General features: G+C 39.4%; 1 long non-coding RNA gene across 1 annotated transcript in view; it reads right to left on the reverse strand.

Moving 5' to 3' along the window:
* Positions 1-2,159: 2,159 nt before the first annotated feature.
* The window catches only part of LOC116466405 (uncharacterized), a 72,742-nt gene continuing 60,995 nt past the window's right edge, over positions 2,160-13,906 (reverse strand). Inside the window, exon 2 of the long non-coding RNA XR_004247527.1 lies at positions 2,160-4,136. This is a non-coding gene — a long non-coding RNA (uncharacterized LOC116466405). The remainder of the gene's footprint in view (positions 4,137-13,906) is intronic.

The raw sequence follows: 13,906 nt of genomic DNA on the forward strand, positions 1-13,906 counted from the left end.
GTCAGGGAACTGAAGCAAAGGTTAATTAAATGACTTACTCTCATACCCATAGGCTACATTGGCAAGGCTGTGTCTTAACAGGGCTGCTGGCACAGATGGCCCAAAAGATGGAAATTTAAGTAACCCTGTTCCAGCAGGGGGCACCAGCTACATTACAAACTTGGGTACACCCTCGTATTCTGCTGGTTCAAAATCTTACAAGATGGTATACCCAAGAAAAAAAACAGACTCCAAGTGTTGCGAAGAGGACACCGTTCCCTAGTATCCCTCACACCGATTACAGTTCTTGGGATATAGACAGACTTTAACAAATCAACAGTCACCTTCCTAGCATGTTTTAAACAGTTCAAGACAGGAGTTCTTACTCCCAAAGTTCAACCCATGATGATTTCTATAATCTTATGATCACAGTTATACTTTCATTCCTTTTGGTCTTAAGAATTTGAAGGCCTCATTTTTAAAACCCTGTAATAAAAATCTCTGGGAAAGGCAACTCCATTAATGGAAATGCTCCGGTCGGTGCTTAGGGAATTGGAGATGTGCAAAGCATAAGAAGGAAGAGTGTGTGGTTACAGGATGGGCAAGACAGTCTCCAAGAAGGTGATGCAGGGACACCACCAACCAACTGACTTCCTGCGTCACGCTCTTATTTAGAGTTATGTCTTCCAGATTTAGTGAGTTCTGAACTCTTGCCTCTTTATATCCCTTAGGTGATACAGTTTAAAGAAAAGCACTTAGGCAGAATTTAGTTCTAATTTTGGGTCCATCGTGAGCCACAGGAAGCGCTTTAAAATTTTCATTGAAAAGAAGGTGTTTTCAAACAGCCAGAAAAGTTCCCTTTAATTTTTCATATCTATTTGCCTAAACAGATACAATGAACTCATCCAGTGTCAAATCAGTAATATGAGTACAAATTATTTGAAGATCTTATTAAAATGCAGATTCTGGTTTTGTAGGCCTAGGGAGGGGTCTGAGATTCCTCATTTCTCACCAGCTCCCAGGTGTGACCACTGTTGTTGGTCCCTATGGAACATGTACTGAGTAGCAAGAAGCTAGATGACAAAACATGATCCATCTTCCTCAGCTTTCAGAAACGGACTGTGCAGAAAGCAGTCTAGAATTCATCAAGATACCCTCTCCCTCTCCACATCAAAAAGGCCATTTCAAAAAAGGGTGTCACATAAGCAAAATGCTTTAAACTCCAAGTGAAAGACGATCTCCAATGAAGGAGTTACTCCTGGTTCCTCTAGGAGATGAGGGAAGCACAAAAGTTCCTAGAGACATAGAGAGACTCTGTCTTTTAAACCTTCTATATTCTTTGCAGTAAAATCAAGATGTAAAAGTTGAGACCTCTACTTCTTTGGGGGGATTGTTTTTAACCTAGAAAACAACACAGAAGTTGTTCAGCATTTTGTTTTAAAGGTGTACTAATAGAAATAGCCCCCAAGTATTGCACTGCACCAAACTGATGCAAGATCTACATTGAAATTTTTATGTTGACTGAGTCCTTATAAAAACAGAATTGATATATTATTGGTCTAGAGGCAGGCGAGGGGAAGAGGGTAGAAAGTGCTCTGGATGGGGAAGAGGAAGGAAACACTTATTAAGTGATACATACAGCGTGTTAGACAATGTATTAAACTTGGTGTTCCTAATAGTCCAGTGAGTAAATAATACTAGCTTCATTTTACAAGAAACTGAGATTTAATCAGTTCATCTAGTTTTAACTAGATTCAATCATCTAGTTCAAGTTTGCACAACTACTGGAAGCAGTAAAGCCTGCACCAGCATCAGCCTCACCCTGTTAAAACACAGATGGCTAGGCCTGCCCCTGGAGTTTCTGATTGAGTGCGTCTTGGGTGAAGCCCAAGAACCTGCCTCTCAAAGGGGCTCCCAGTGATGCAGAGGCTGCCCGTCTGGGGACCACAGTAAGAACCGCAGCTGGTTCTAGGCCAGGTGGTTCCACGGATGAGATCAAGCTTTGTGGATCTCAGGAAACATGAATGCACTTAGAAGAACAATGTTAAAAACCTGGATCCTAAAGAGAGTGGCCCAGGAAGAACCCAATTTAAGCCACCATGCATGCTATTGTGTTTGAAGACGTTATTATTTGTAATCCATTATAATGGAAAACAAGGAAAGAAAAATCAGAAATTCTCTTTGGCATCACTTTCTGTATTTTTACTGTTGATAACAAAGAAATCAAAAAATAAATGTTATATGATACACACATACACACACACGTCTATCTTCAGAAAAGAAACATACATATATTTAGAAGCAGTTGTAGTTTTCCATTTTCCATGTGAAAAACTGAGGATATTCTTCTCCAGCTTGATTGTTAACCATCAACTAATTTCCCACTACCCTCATACAGTACAAAAACAACGTGAATTTTTATGAGGCATAATTTATACCAACAACTCCCCTCCATCTCTCCTCCATATTGTGAATGAGACCCTACAGTGATGAAGACTCCTTTTCTATCTTTCTGGATTCCTGAGGCATATTTCCGCATTTGGAATCAGTCTATTTGACAAGTAGAGGCACATCGCTACCACGGGGCCCCCATCCGTGGGTGTGCATGTGTTTCAGCCATGAGAGTCACAGAGGCCAGAACACGTGGCTAGACTCTCGCCAAGTCCATCAGACCGTTGTTAAGAGGGCTGGAAGAGCCAAACCACAGCACCGTCAATGCTGTGACTTATGCTTTGAAAACACTCCAAGTGGAGCAACCACACATTTATCAATACTAATGCAGGAACTGCATCTGTGAGAAAAATAAGAAAAACAAGACAAACAACAGGGGTAGTAGTGGTTACACTCTGTAAAGGAAGGGTGTCCCATAGTTTAATAAACTTTTCTATCCCAACTAAATCCTATCTCATCATATCTTTTTAAAAAGTGGTGATTTCTCCTGAGAAATAAGCAATCTAGACCAAAATCTCCTTGATGATAAGAGGCCGTTTCTGATATACTTTGGTTTTCCTACTTTCTGAACTGGCTCATATGTGCTTACAGGTTGCAGAGACAGTGCAGAAGTCAAACACAACCTTGGATGTGTCATCGCTTCTGGCTCTGCAGGCCCTTTCTGGACCAGTGTTTTCTGCTGTCCTTCCTTCTGTGCCTACTTGCCGTCCCTTTGCTGGGAACTGACTCATCCAGAGCCTTTGGATTTGCACTTGATGCCTGGGTCTGGACTCTGCTTTTGTTCCTAGGCATTGTCTCCAGTTCTCTCTCTTCCTTTCCAAATGCTACGGCCAGCTCTGCCCACTGGGGATCCCTGCATGGCTCCTAGAACCCTGGTACTGATGCAATCACTGGCCAAGTGGCCCAAATGGAAAAGTGGGTGAGGGAGACTTCAGACGCTCATGCAGCACCTAATAGGTAACTGCACAATGAGGGTTTCATAAAGGATGAAGGAAGAAAGGAAGGAAGGAAGGAAAGGAGGAAGGGAACACAGGGTGCAATGAGAAAGGGTACTCTAGCCTGCCTGGGCAGCTCACCAGCAAATGTCTATAGAAAGCCCAGAAACAAGTGGGGCCACAGGCCTCAGAGCTGATGTCCACGCGATTCCTTTATTCTCTTTCCACCATTGATCTCAAATTACAGTTCCTGTGCAGATATTTAATAAACTTCTAGAAGTACGTTAATAAAATCTTCATACTTTCATACTCCCTAATATGCCTTTCATTCCATTCTATCTCAAGAAAGCCATTATGTTTTAGTAATTTTACTCAGATAGGTCTTAATGGAGATACATATTTTTCTTAATGGAAGATGTTTTTGAAAGCTTTTCTTCTCTTCTACCTCCATTCGCAGTCACTTTAGAACCAAAAAAAGAAAAGCTAAGTTGAGGAACCTCCCAGTTATTCTATTTGCTTTTGAATGGCAAAAGCCCCCCAGTTCTTATCAGAATAGCTCATCCGTTCACTTATTAATCACAGGAGGACCACTGAATGTCCAGATTGCTGCGGGCCACCTCCTACAACATAGAAGATCCTTCTGTGAAAAAGCATAAACGAACAATTTTGACTCATCGTCCATTCTAAAGGAAACAGCACAAACAAAAAGTATGTGTGTCCATTATGGAGAAATCCGTAATTTTATTCTCAGCAATCCAACTCTGTTGAATCCTGCGGAGTATATGGAAAAAAGATAGGATCATTGGAAACGCTACAAAGAGTTTTTGAAATGAAATTTTAGCTCAGGCTTTGACACTTACCACACATGTACTTTTTTAAAAAGCTGAATGACATGATGTTACAATTAAAAAGAAAACATCAAAACATGTTGTCACATGCAAATATAAAACAAAACAATGGGTCGTGTCTTAGAGCATCTGCTTCAAGTTAACTGCAGATGTGAAATGTTGATAGAAATTATTATCATTGGTGGGTGTTTTGTACTTTACATTATATCACAATTTACTTAATTGGTTCAGACATATTTTAATAAATTTGATCTTAATCCAATCAGGCAGAAGTGTTCTGAAAAATTTACGTAATTGTTATTATAATACCTGAATGCTCTCAAGTAAGGTGCTTTCAACACTGTCTAGGTATTTAGGAATTTGGAGTTTGGTTTTCAGAGTCTATGAAAATCCCATAGACATTACGATATGAGGTTCTTTTTCCATCTGAAGAAATTTTCACTCCTTTAATGGAAAATCTCAGAGAGAATTTTGGAAAAAGACAAAAAAGGGAGACAGAAGGCCTTTGATTATCATATTTTACATCAAATCACATGTATCGTTCTCTTGGCTCTGCACCTAGGACTTGTCCCCACTGGATGGTGACAGAGGCAGATCACAGCAAGACAGCCTAGCTACTGAAGGCATGTGGCTGAGAGAATCCTGGTGTTCCAGGTGAAAGTTCCAAGACGCTGTATCTTCGGGTCACTCTGGGGTCAAAGATAGTTTCCTATGAGGCTTAGTGGCCAACTGCAGTTCCGAAATAAATAAAAACAATAGAAATAGATAAGCATCCATGTTGATGAATATTGCACTGTACCTGGCACATAATAAACACTCAATAAAATGAAACAAAACAAAATAACATTAAACAGCAAGAGAACATCATGAAATCTAACTGAAAGGAACAATACATTTAAAATAAAGCATGCATTATCACTTTGTTATCTAGACTGAACTGTTCAATATAGTAGCCACATGTGACTAATTTAAATTTTAATTAAAATGTGATGAAATTTAAAAATTAGTTCCTCCATTGCACTAGACACATTTCAAGTGACTAATAGGCACTTAGGACTGTATGTACACTGTAGTAGACACAAAGATATAGCATATTTTCATCATCAAACAAGGTTCTGTTTAAAAGTAGCGCTGCTCTAAACAATTGCCTGGAACACTTGAAGGAATAAAACACGGCTCTGAAATTTTTGATGGAGGAAATACACAGAAAGGACAGAGCAAACAGTACTTTACAGAAAAGCTAATTCATGTGATACCCAAATTGAGGAGAAAAAAGGCTGGGCATGGTGGCTCATGCCTGTAATCCTAGCACTTTGGGAGGCCAAGCTGGGCTGATCACCTGAAGTCAGGAGTTCGAGACTAGCCTGGTCAACATGGTGAAACTACGTCTCTACGAACAATACAAAAATTAGCCAGGCATGGTGGCACATGCCTGTAATCCCAGCTACTTGGGCGGCTGAGGCAAGAGAATAGCTTGAACCCTGGAGGCAGAGGTTGCAGTGAGTGAGACCGTGATACTGCACTCCAGCCTGGGCAGCAGAGTGAGACTCCATCTCAAAAAAAAAAAAAAAAAAAAGGAGAAAAATATACATTTTTATGGGGACATACAGAATACCTGGAGATTTGTTTTGAGGGTGAAATCCCAGGGGAAAAACCACTCAATCATCTAAATCCATCTGCTTATTTTTTGTGTTGTAAAATACAAAGAGGGAAAAATCATTGTTTTAAATCAGGTTAATAAGACACTATTTGATGTTAGTTTTAGTGTTCAATGTAGACTTACAGTCAACACATCAAAGAATGAAATGATCTATGATACTCGGTGACAGGCAAAAGTACATGGAAATAAAAATTTATGGTATAAGGCATTATTTTCAATTTGGTTTTTCATATTTTTCTTTCAGTGGGAAGATAGCAAGTCTCATCACTTACAGCTTTTTTGAATGACTTATGATGACAATCCACCTTAGTGGTTGAATGCACCATTAAATTTTATCTTCAGTATATTCCCAACATGAAACCTAAATCTCTATTAAGCCTCAGCAATATAATGCAGTAAATTTCTCCAGAGTAGGGATAACCATTACATCTCTGTAAAAAACATCATTTTTTCCACATATGAAAATGGTTAAACTAAAAATTTAATGACTGAATCTAGAAAAGCTCCTTTAGGCCACAGAAAATGAGTTTAATCTGTGAATGTGATTTATGGCTGTCGGGGCACCAAACTTCATCATGCAGCCAGAGCACACAATAAAATATGTTGCAATACTTGCCCTTCCTAATGATGCCTGTCTTTGTCCTATGCATGTATTTAGTACCTTGGTGATTCTCTCTGAGCTATAAGAACATCTATATACACCCTGCTAGATGAGGCAGATGTAACACCAGCTATCAAGATTACTGACCTGTGACTGAAATATTGCTCAGAAGTAATGTTTTTCTATCCTTAGAACTACAGCATTCTATTTCATCCTGGAGGTAATTTGAAATATAGAGGGGGAGGGTGAAAGTATTAAGATAATGAATTAAACAAGACAGCTACTTAAATTAAGTCACATCCACCCAATTAAGCCAATGTACTGGGAACTACAGCCACTTACCATGTAGTTGTGTATGCAAAATTATAACACAAATTTTCACTGAATGAACCAACAGTGCGTACTCTCAAGGAATCTGGGGCATTTTTGTTACACAGGAAATGCTAATCAAGGTAAGTTCAAGGGACACTGCTTTGATCAGTTATAGCTTCCTGCCAAATAACTGAGGTTTAATTTAGCCACATATTCTCATTACTTTATAATTAATTGAAATTTATGTAATTTCTTAGCCATTTAAATATGCATTTATAATTTTCATATAGTTCATTATATCAAGAATGAATGAACATGTTGAAGAAAAATATTGTTGGTACATCAAATGCTGATAAAAGTTAAAATATGCTATTTTGACATATTTTATATGAAGAGGTATTCAAATATTACCACTAAGAATTTCCCTCATTAATATTCACACATTTCAAAGGTAAAAATTTGTAAATTTTCGCATAATATTTTGCCATTGTCTTATCCCTATATTATTTATTTGCTGTGCAACAAATTAGTACTCCAAAACTTACGCCCTAAAATAACACATATTTATTGTTTAATACTCCTGTGGGTCGGAAATCTGGGCACTACTTAGCTGGATCTTCTGCTTCAGGGTTTCTGACAAGGCTGTGATCCAGGTGACATTTAAGACCACAGTCATCTTGGGGCTCAAGTGAGCTGGAATCAGCTTCGCAGATCTCTCGGTGGTTGCAGGCAGAATCCTGGCCCTCAAAGACTGTTGGACTGAGGGCTTCAGCCACTTGCTGGCTTAGCGCCATACCATCTGGCCCTGTCCATTACAGCAAGCTCGGGGTAGAGTGAAGAAGAGTATACCAGTGAGATGGAAGTCACAGTCTTCTATACCCTAATCCCAGAGGTGACATCCCCCCACTTTTATTTACTCTATTTGTTAGGCAAGTCACTGGGTCCAGTGCACACCCAAGAGAACCTGAATATGAACACTCAAGAAGACCGACTGACTCCAGCAGCCTAGGCGAGTGAGTAAAGAGTTAAAGAGCGGAGTTACCAACCTATGTAGGAAGTAGAGGTGAAAGGATAGGTTTGAGGAAGGAAGCGATAATGAATTCAGTTCTGTTTAGTTTGAAGTCTCTATGGGATGGTCAGGTGGAGGATGTCCCGTAGGCACCTGACACAGGGTCTGTGAGAGGCCAAGCTAACCACATAGATAAGAAAGCCATTAGCACATGAGAGGTAGCTTTGGGAGCAGGGGTAGAGATAGAAAATATGAGGACAAGGACAGAACATTAAGGAGCTCCAACATGTAGGACCAGGCAAAGAAAGAGGATCCAGAAAGGGAACTTAGAAGGAATGGTCACAAAGATAGAGTTGTCATCATAATAATATTAAAGAAAAGACAAAAGCAGAAGCGAAGAAATAAGAAAATAAGAAAGAAAAAACTTCTGTTCCATTGTTAAAGTGATACAAAGAGATAAAATAAGACAAGGAATTAAATACGTCCATGTGACCTGATAATTCAGAAGTCATTAGAGACCATTAACAAGTGCATTTTCATTTGCTTAATGGTGTGGAAGATAAATTGTAATAGGTTTAGAAGTGACTAAAAGGTGATGAAGTGATGGCAACCCATACAGGCTACACTTCAAGCTTAGTCAAGATATGATTTTTCTTTCTCCTGTCAATGTGGTAAATTTTTGCAAAGTGTGTTGGCAATGGTGTAAAAATACGGTACTACCATCCAATTCTGGTAGAAATAATTAAAAACTGAAATATTCTTTCTGGAAGGCAATGAATATTGACAGCCTCTCATAACCTCCACATTTCACACTAGGAATGTATTCCAAAGAAATAAGCAGGGACGAGGTCAGGCAGAGTGGCTTGGCTCATGCCTGTAATCCCAGCACTTTGGGAGGCCGAGGCAGGCGGATCACGAGGTCAGGCGATCGAGACCATCCTGGCTAACACGGTGAAACCCCGTCTCTACTAAAAATACAAAAAATTAGCCGGGCGTGGTGGTGGGTGCCTGTAGTCCCAGCTACTCCAGAGGCTGAGGCAGGAGAATGGCGTGAACCTGAGAGGTGGAGCTTGCAGTGGGCTGAGATCGCGCCACTGCACTCCAACCTGGGCCACAGAGCGAGACTCCATCTCAAAAAAAAAAGAGTTCAAGACCAGCCTGACCAACATGGCAAAATCCCATCTCTATTAAAAATACAAAAAATTAGCCCGACGTGGTGGCACATGCTTGTAATACAAACTACTCGGGAGGCTGAGGCAGGAGAATTGCTTGAACCCAGGAGATGGAGGTTGCAGTAAGCCGAGATCGCACCACTGCACTCCAGTCTGGGTGACAGAGTGAGAAAAAAAGGAGAAAGAGAGAAGGAAAAGAAAGAAAGAAAAAGGAAGGAGGGGAAGAAGAAGAAGAAGGAAGGAAGGAAGGAAGGAAGGAAGGAGCAGGGATGAATCCAAAACTTCATAGGTTAATATTATTGTAACAGTGGAAACCTAAAAACATCTAAAATGCCTAACCATGGAAGACATTTCAAATAAATTAAGAAACACTTTATATGTTGGTAAAGGTAAAACTTTATATTACTATAGCAGATAAGTCCTAAATTCTCAGTGGCTTAACAAAATATACCTTTATTTCTCCATCCAGTTGTTAAGGGATCCGGTCTGACACAAGTCCCGCCCTATTAAACATGCAGAGCCCAAAGTCATCTTGAATCTATCTAGTCAAAAGATGGAGGAAGAGAGAAAGAAGAAGGCATATGTACTTCTTAACCAGGTGGGAGTAAAATACATTCCTTCCATCCCCCCTCCAGATGCAAGGGGAAGTAAAAAATGTAGTCCTTAAATAGGCAGTTACTCCCAGCAACTATTTTCTAGTACGGAAGGGGAACAGGATCTCTGTGCATAGCTAGCCTTCTCTGCCACAGTCCTCTTCTCTGGTCAAAATGTATCCATGTGCATCCTCATTCCTACATACAGGATCTATTCCCCACACCCCAGTAGACTTGGAAGACTCATGCTGAATGTGTTAAGATTCCCTGGTCAGTCTGGCTCCCCACGTGACCGAATGCAGCAGCATTCTGCTTTTCCAACAAACTCCCAAACACGTGTATTATTTCTATTCCCTCTCAATTTTTGCCTACAAACAGAAAAATTTTGCCTGAGGCCATGTAATTTTCCAATGTCCATTTTGTGGGTTGGACAAGATTTTGTTGAATTTGGAAAAGCTGTATTGAAGACCTAATCCTTGATACCTGTGAGTGTGACCTTATTTGGGATTAGGATCTTTGCAGATGTAATCAAGTTAAGATAAGGTCATACTGGATTATGGTGGGCCCTACCTCCAAGGATTGTTATCTTTGTAAGGAGAGAGAGATTTAGACACACACACACACACACACACACTACGATGGACATGTGAAGACAGGTGAAGATACAGGCAGAAATTAAAATGATGCAGCTACAAGCTACAAGCCACAACCAGCAGCTAAGAGGCACAGAGGGATTATTTCCCAGAGGTTTTAAGGAGAATGGTCCTGCCAACCACTTGATTTTGGACTTCTAGGCTTCAGAACTATGAGGGAATGAATTTCTGTTGTTTCAAGGGCCCAGTTTGTGGCAGTCCTAAGAAACTAATATAGTCTGCACTCACTCAACACATCCTACAAATATTCTATTTTCACTTTCTGCATTTATGGCTACAGGCAAATTGATTATTTTTAAACTTATTTTTGGAGACAGTTTAACCAAATGTTTTCTTACCCCATACCCTGGACCTCTGTCTTCCCATGCTTCAGCGCAAGGTTTTTTACTGTTCCCTGCCTGGCATCTAAAAGCAATGTCACATGTTTTAGGATATTTACTATACTAGCACTCACTTTAAGATACTAGTTTCTATATTAAAGTAACACTAATCAATATAACAGATAAACTCCATATTTCAGTGGCTTAATCCCGAAATTTTGTTTCTCACTCTGTAAATCTAGCGGGCAGTTAGGGGGTGGGGGTGTGGAACCGTGTTCTACTCTGTGGGGTCATTCATGACCCTACTTTGATAGGGGCTCTACCAATCCTCAACACATGGCTTCCAAGGTGACCTTGGCCATTGTGACCCAGTAAACAGATGAAAGAAGTCATAGAGCTTGGAGAATACCTACCTTCTTCACTATTTTGGCCCATAAGCTACACACACCACTCTTAATGAGTACTAGTCACACAGGCCTACTGTGATGAAGGTGTCCTGGAAGGACAGCCACACCCCAGAAACAACTTTACAGAAGGGAAAAAGAGCATTGCAATGGGCTGAATGTTTGTGTTCCCATAAAATTCATATGTGAAATTGTGATGCCCAATGTGATAGCATTAGGAGGTGGGGGCCTTTGGGAGATAATTAGAATGTAAGCATGGAGCCCTCATGAATAAGTTGAGTGTCCTTACAGAAGGGACAGGCCTCTCTGTCATGTGAGGATACAATGAGAAGTTGGGTCTGCAATCCAGGACCATTAACAGCATAAACTTTGCATTCCAAGACTATTCAAGATGGTGAGAAACATCTCATTAAAATACTTAAAATAATTACAAACTTAAAATAATTTACATTGTAAGGCATATTTTGTATTTTTACTCTACCTGTATCTAGAATACATCATTACCAATAGGCAGCAGTACATAGGTGGGTGGTTATACATTGATATTACCAGTGTTGGGCATGTGAGTAGGATTATTTATAATTTTTATGTATTTTTTATACATTTCTATATTTTCCTGATTTATATTTCTAATTTAATACATATATGCTTTTTGAGGCTGAAGAATAATAACTGTTGTTTTGATTATAGAATTAAAGAAGTTTAGCATTGTACCTGGCACATAATAGCTGCTCAACAAACTTTTATTGGATTAATGAATGACATTGGATGAGAATGAAAAGAGAATGGATAGTAATTAGGAGAGCATTTCAGGGTCATGAGAGAGTTTCTGTAAGGATAGGGTATTTGAGCATATGTATAGGTTGAGGAAAAGAACTTAGTAAAGAAGGAATAAATCTAAGATACACTGTTGGAACAGAAGAAGCTGAGATCAAGGGCCTGAGGGGAGACTGGTCTTGGGAAGAAACAGAGACTAAAGAGCAGAGCTTTGCTGAGCAGACAGGCAAATAATAAGGAAGGCAAGGAATTGTTTCATAGTTTATGTATATAACTTTATCTCTGTTCATATTTTATGTATATAACTTTATATACTGTTACCAATATAGAAGAGCTGGTGTTACTCAACCTGAAAAGTCTGTACTCTGACTCCTATAGCCTCTACACCACTAAAATTTTCATGTAAAATAGAGAAGGTTTTCTAGGGAGAGTGAAAGACTAGGAGCTAAGTAGAAGGCTCCAATGGAGTTTTAGGGAAGACAGCACAGTAATGAATAGTCATTGTGTTTAAACTAGGGAGCAATGGAAGATTTAATTACTAAGTGTTCTGTAATGCAGTATTTTAGAAACTTTGTCTCAAGTTATATGCTACTTTCTGTAATTATAGAAATCTAATGTTATTTTATCTAATTTTGATCTGGGTGCAGACAGTGTCAACATCTTGGCTCTAGAATCAATAACATGTGTTCAGGTTTTATGACTGGTGATACTCCCCCTCGGAAACCCCCTTCTCCTGCATCATTCAGGCTACTAACAACAGCAGGTGGATCTTCATGATGTTTTTTGTTAGTCTCTGATGGAGGAGAGACTAGTACAGTTTTGGCACATGGACTGAAAATACGTAAGACATAGTTTGCAAAGCCGGCATGTAGAGAAGTTCTGCCTTTGTTAAAAACAAAATCTTATCTCAATAACTTCAAATAATTTCACACAATTTCTTATGCCCTAAGTGAGTCTTGGTCTTAGGTATGCATATATGACTTACCTACTTTTTTCCTGCTATTAGCCAAGATCTGCACCCCCTCCTACCCCCACCCCATGTCAGATACACTCAAATTTGCTAGTTTCCATACTAAGAGTTCCACCTACTCCTTTTACACTCAGGGGAAGGAACAAGTACTCATTGTACTTTCCACTTTAAATATAGAGCACCTGCCAATGCACTTGGCACATAAAGCTTGTGCTCAATAATTGTTAGGTACTAATACACAGAACACAGTGGTCTTTGTACACTGCTAAGAATTACCAGTAGTCCAACAATACACTTCCTAGCTCGCTAATGACATGTGAGTTTAAGAAAGGGCTCAAACCAATCAAGGGAGAAATTTCTTACATTAAAGCATTAGACAAGGAGTGAATTCATTATTCAACAATAAATGTTCTGCTGGTTATTAATCCAGATCCTGGGGATGGTATTTAGAGCTACCAAACCAGCTAACTTCCCTCAGTCATCTACTGCTGTAACAGAGTTTGTGCAAGCAGAGTTATAAAGACCATAAGAAGGAAGAAATCCAAGCTGTGCCAAGGCTACTTGGAAGAGAATTATGATGGAAATGTTTATTAAGATTCCTGATAAACAGTAACCAAAACAGCATGGTACTGGTACCAAAACAAAGACATAGATCAATGGAACAGAACAGAGCCCTCAGAAATAATGCCGCATATCTACAACCATCTGATCTTTGACAAACCTGACAAAAACAGGCAATGGGGAAAGTATTTCCTATTTAATAAATGGTGCTGGGAAAACTGGCTAGCCATATGTAGAAAGCTGAAACTGGATCCCTTCCTTACACCTTATACAAAAATTAATTCAAGATGGATTAAAGACTTACATGTTAGACCTAAAACCATAAAAACCCTAGAAGAAAACCTAGGCATTACCATTCAGGACATAGGCATGGGCAAGGACTTCATGTCTAAAACACCAAAAGCAATGGCAACAAAAGCCAAAATTGACAAATGGGATCTCATTAAACTAAAGAGCTTCTGCACAGCAAAAGAAACTACCATCAGAGTGAACAGGCAACCTACAGAATGGGAGAAAATTTTTGCAACCTACTCATCTGACAAAGGGCTAATATCCAGAATCTACAATGAACTCCAACAAATTTACAAGAAAAAAACAAACAACCCCATCAAAAAGTGGGCAAAGGACATGAACAGACACTTCTCAAAAGAAGACATTTATG

This window comes from Hylobates moloch, unplaced genomic scaffold (assembly GCF_009828535.3).
Source record: "Hylobates moloch isolate HMO894 unplaced genomic scaffold, HMol_V3 SCAFFOLD_4, whole genome shotgun sequence".
NCBI classification, from domain to species: domain Eukaryota; kingdom Metazoa; phylum Chordata; class Mammalia; order Primates; family Hylobatidae; genus Hylobates; species Hylobates moloch.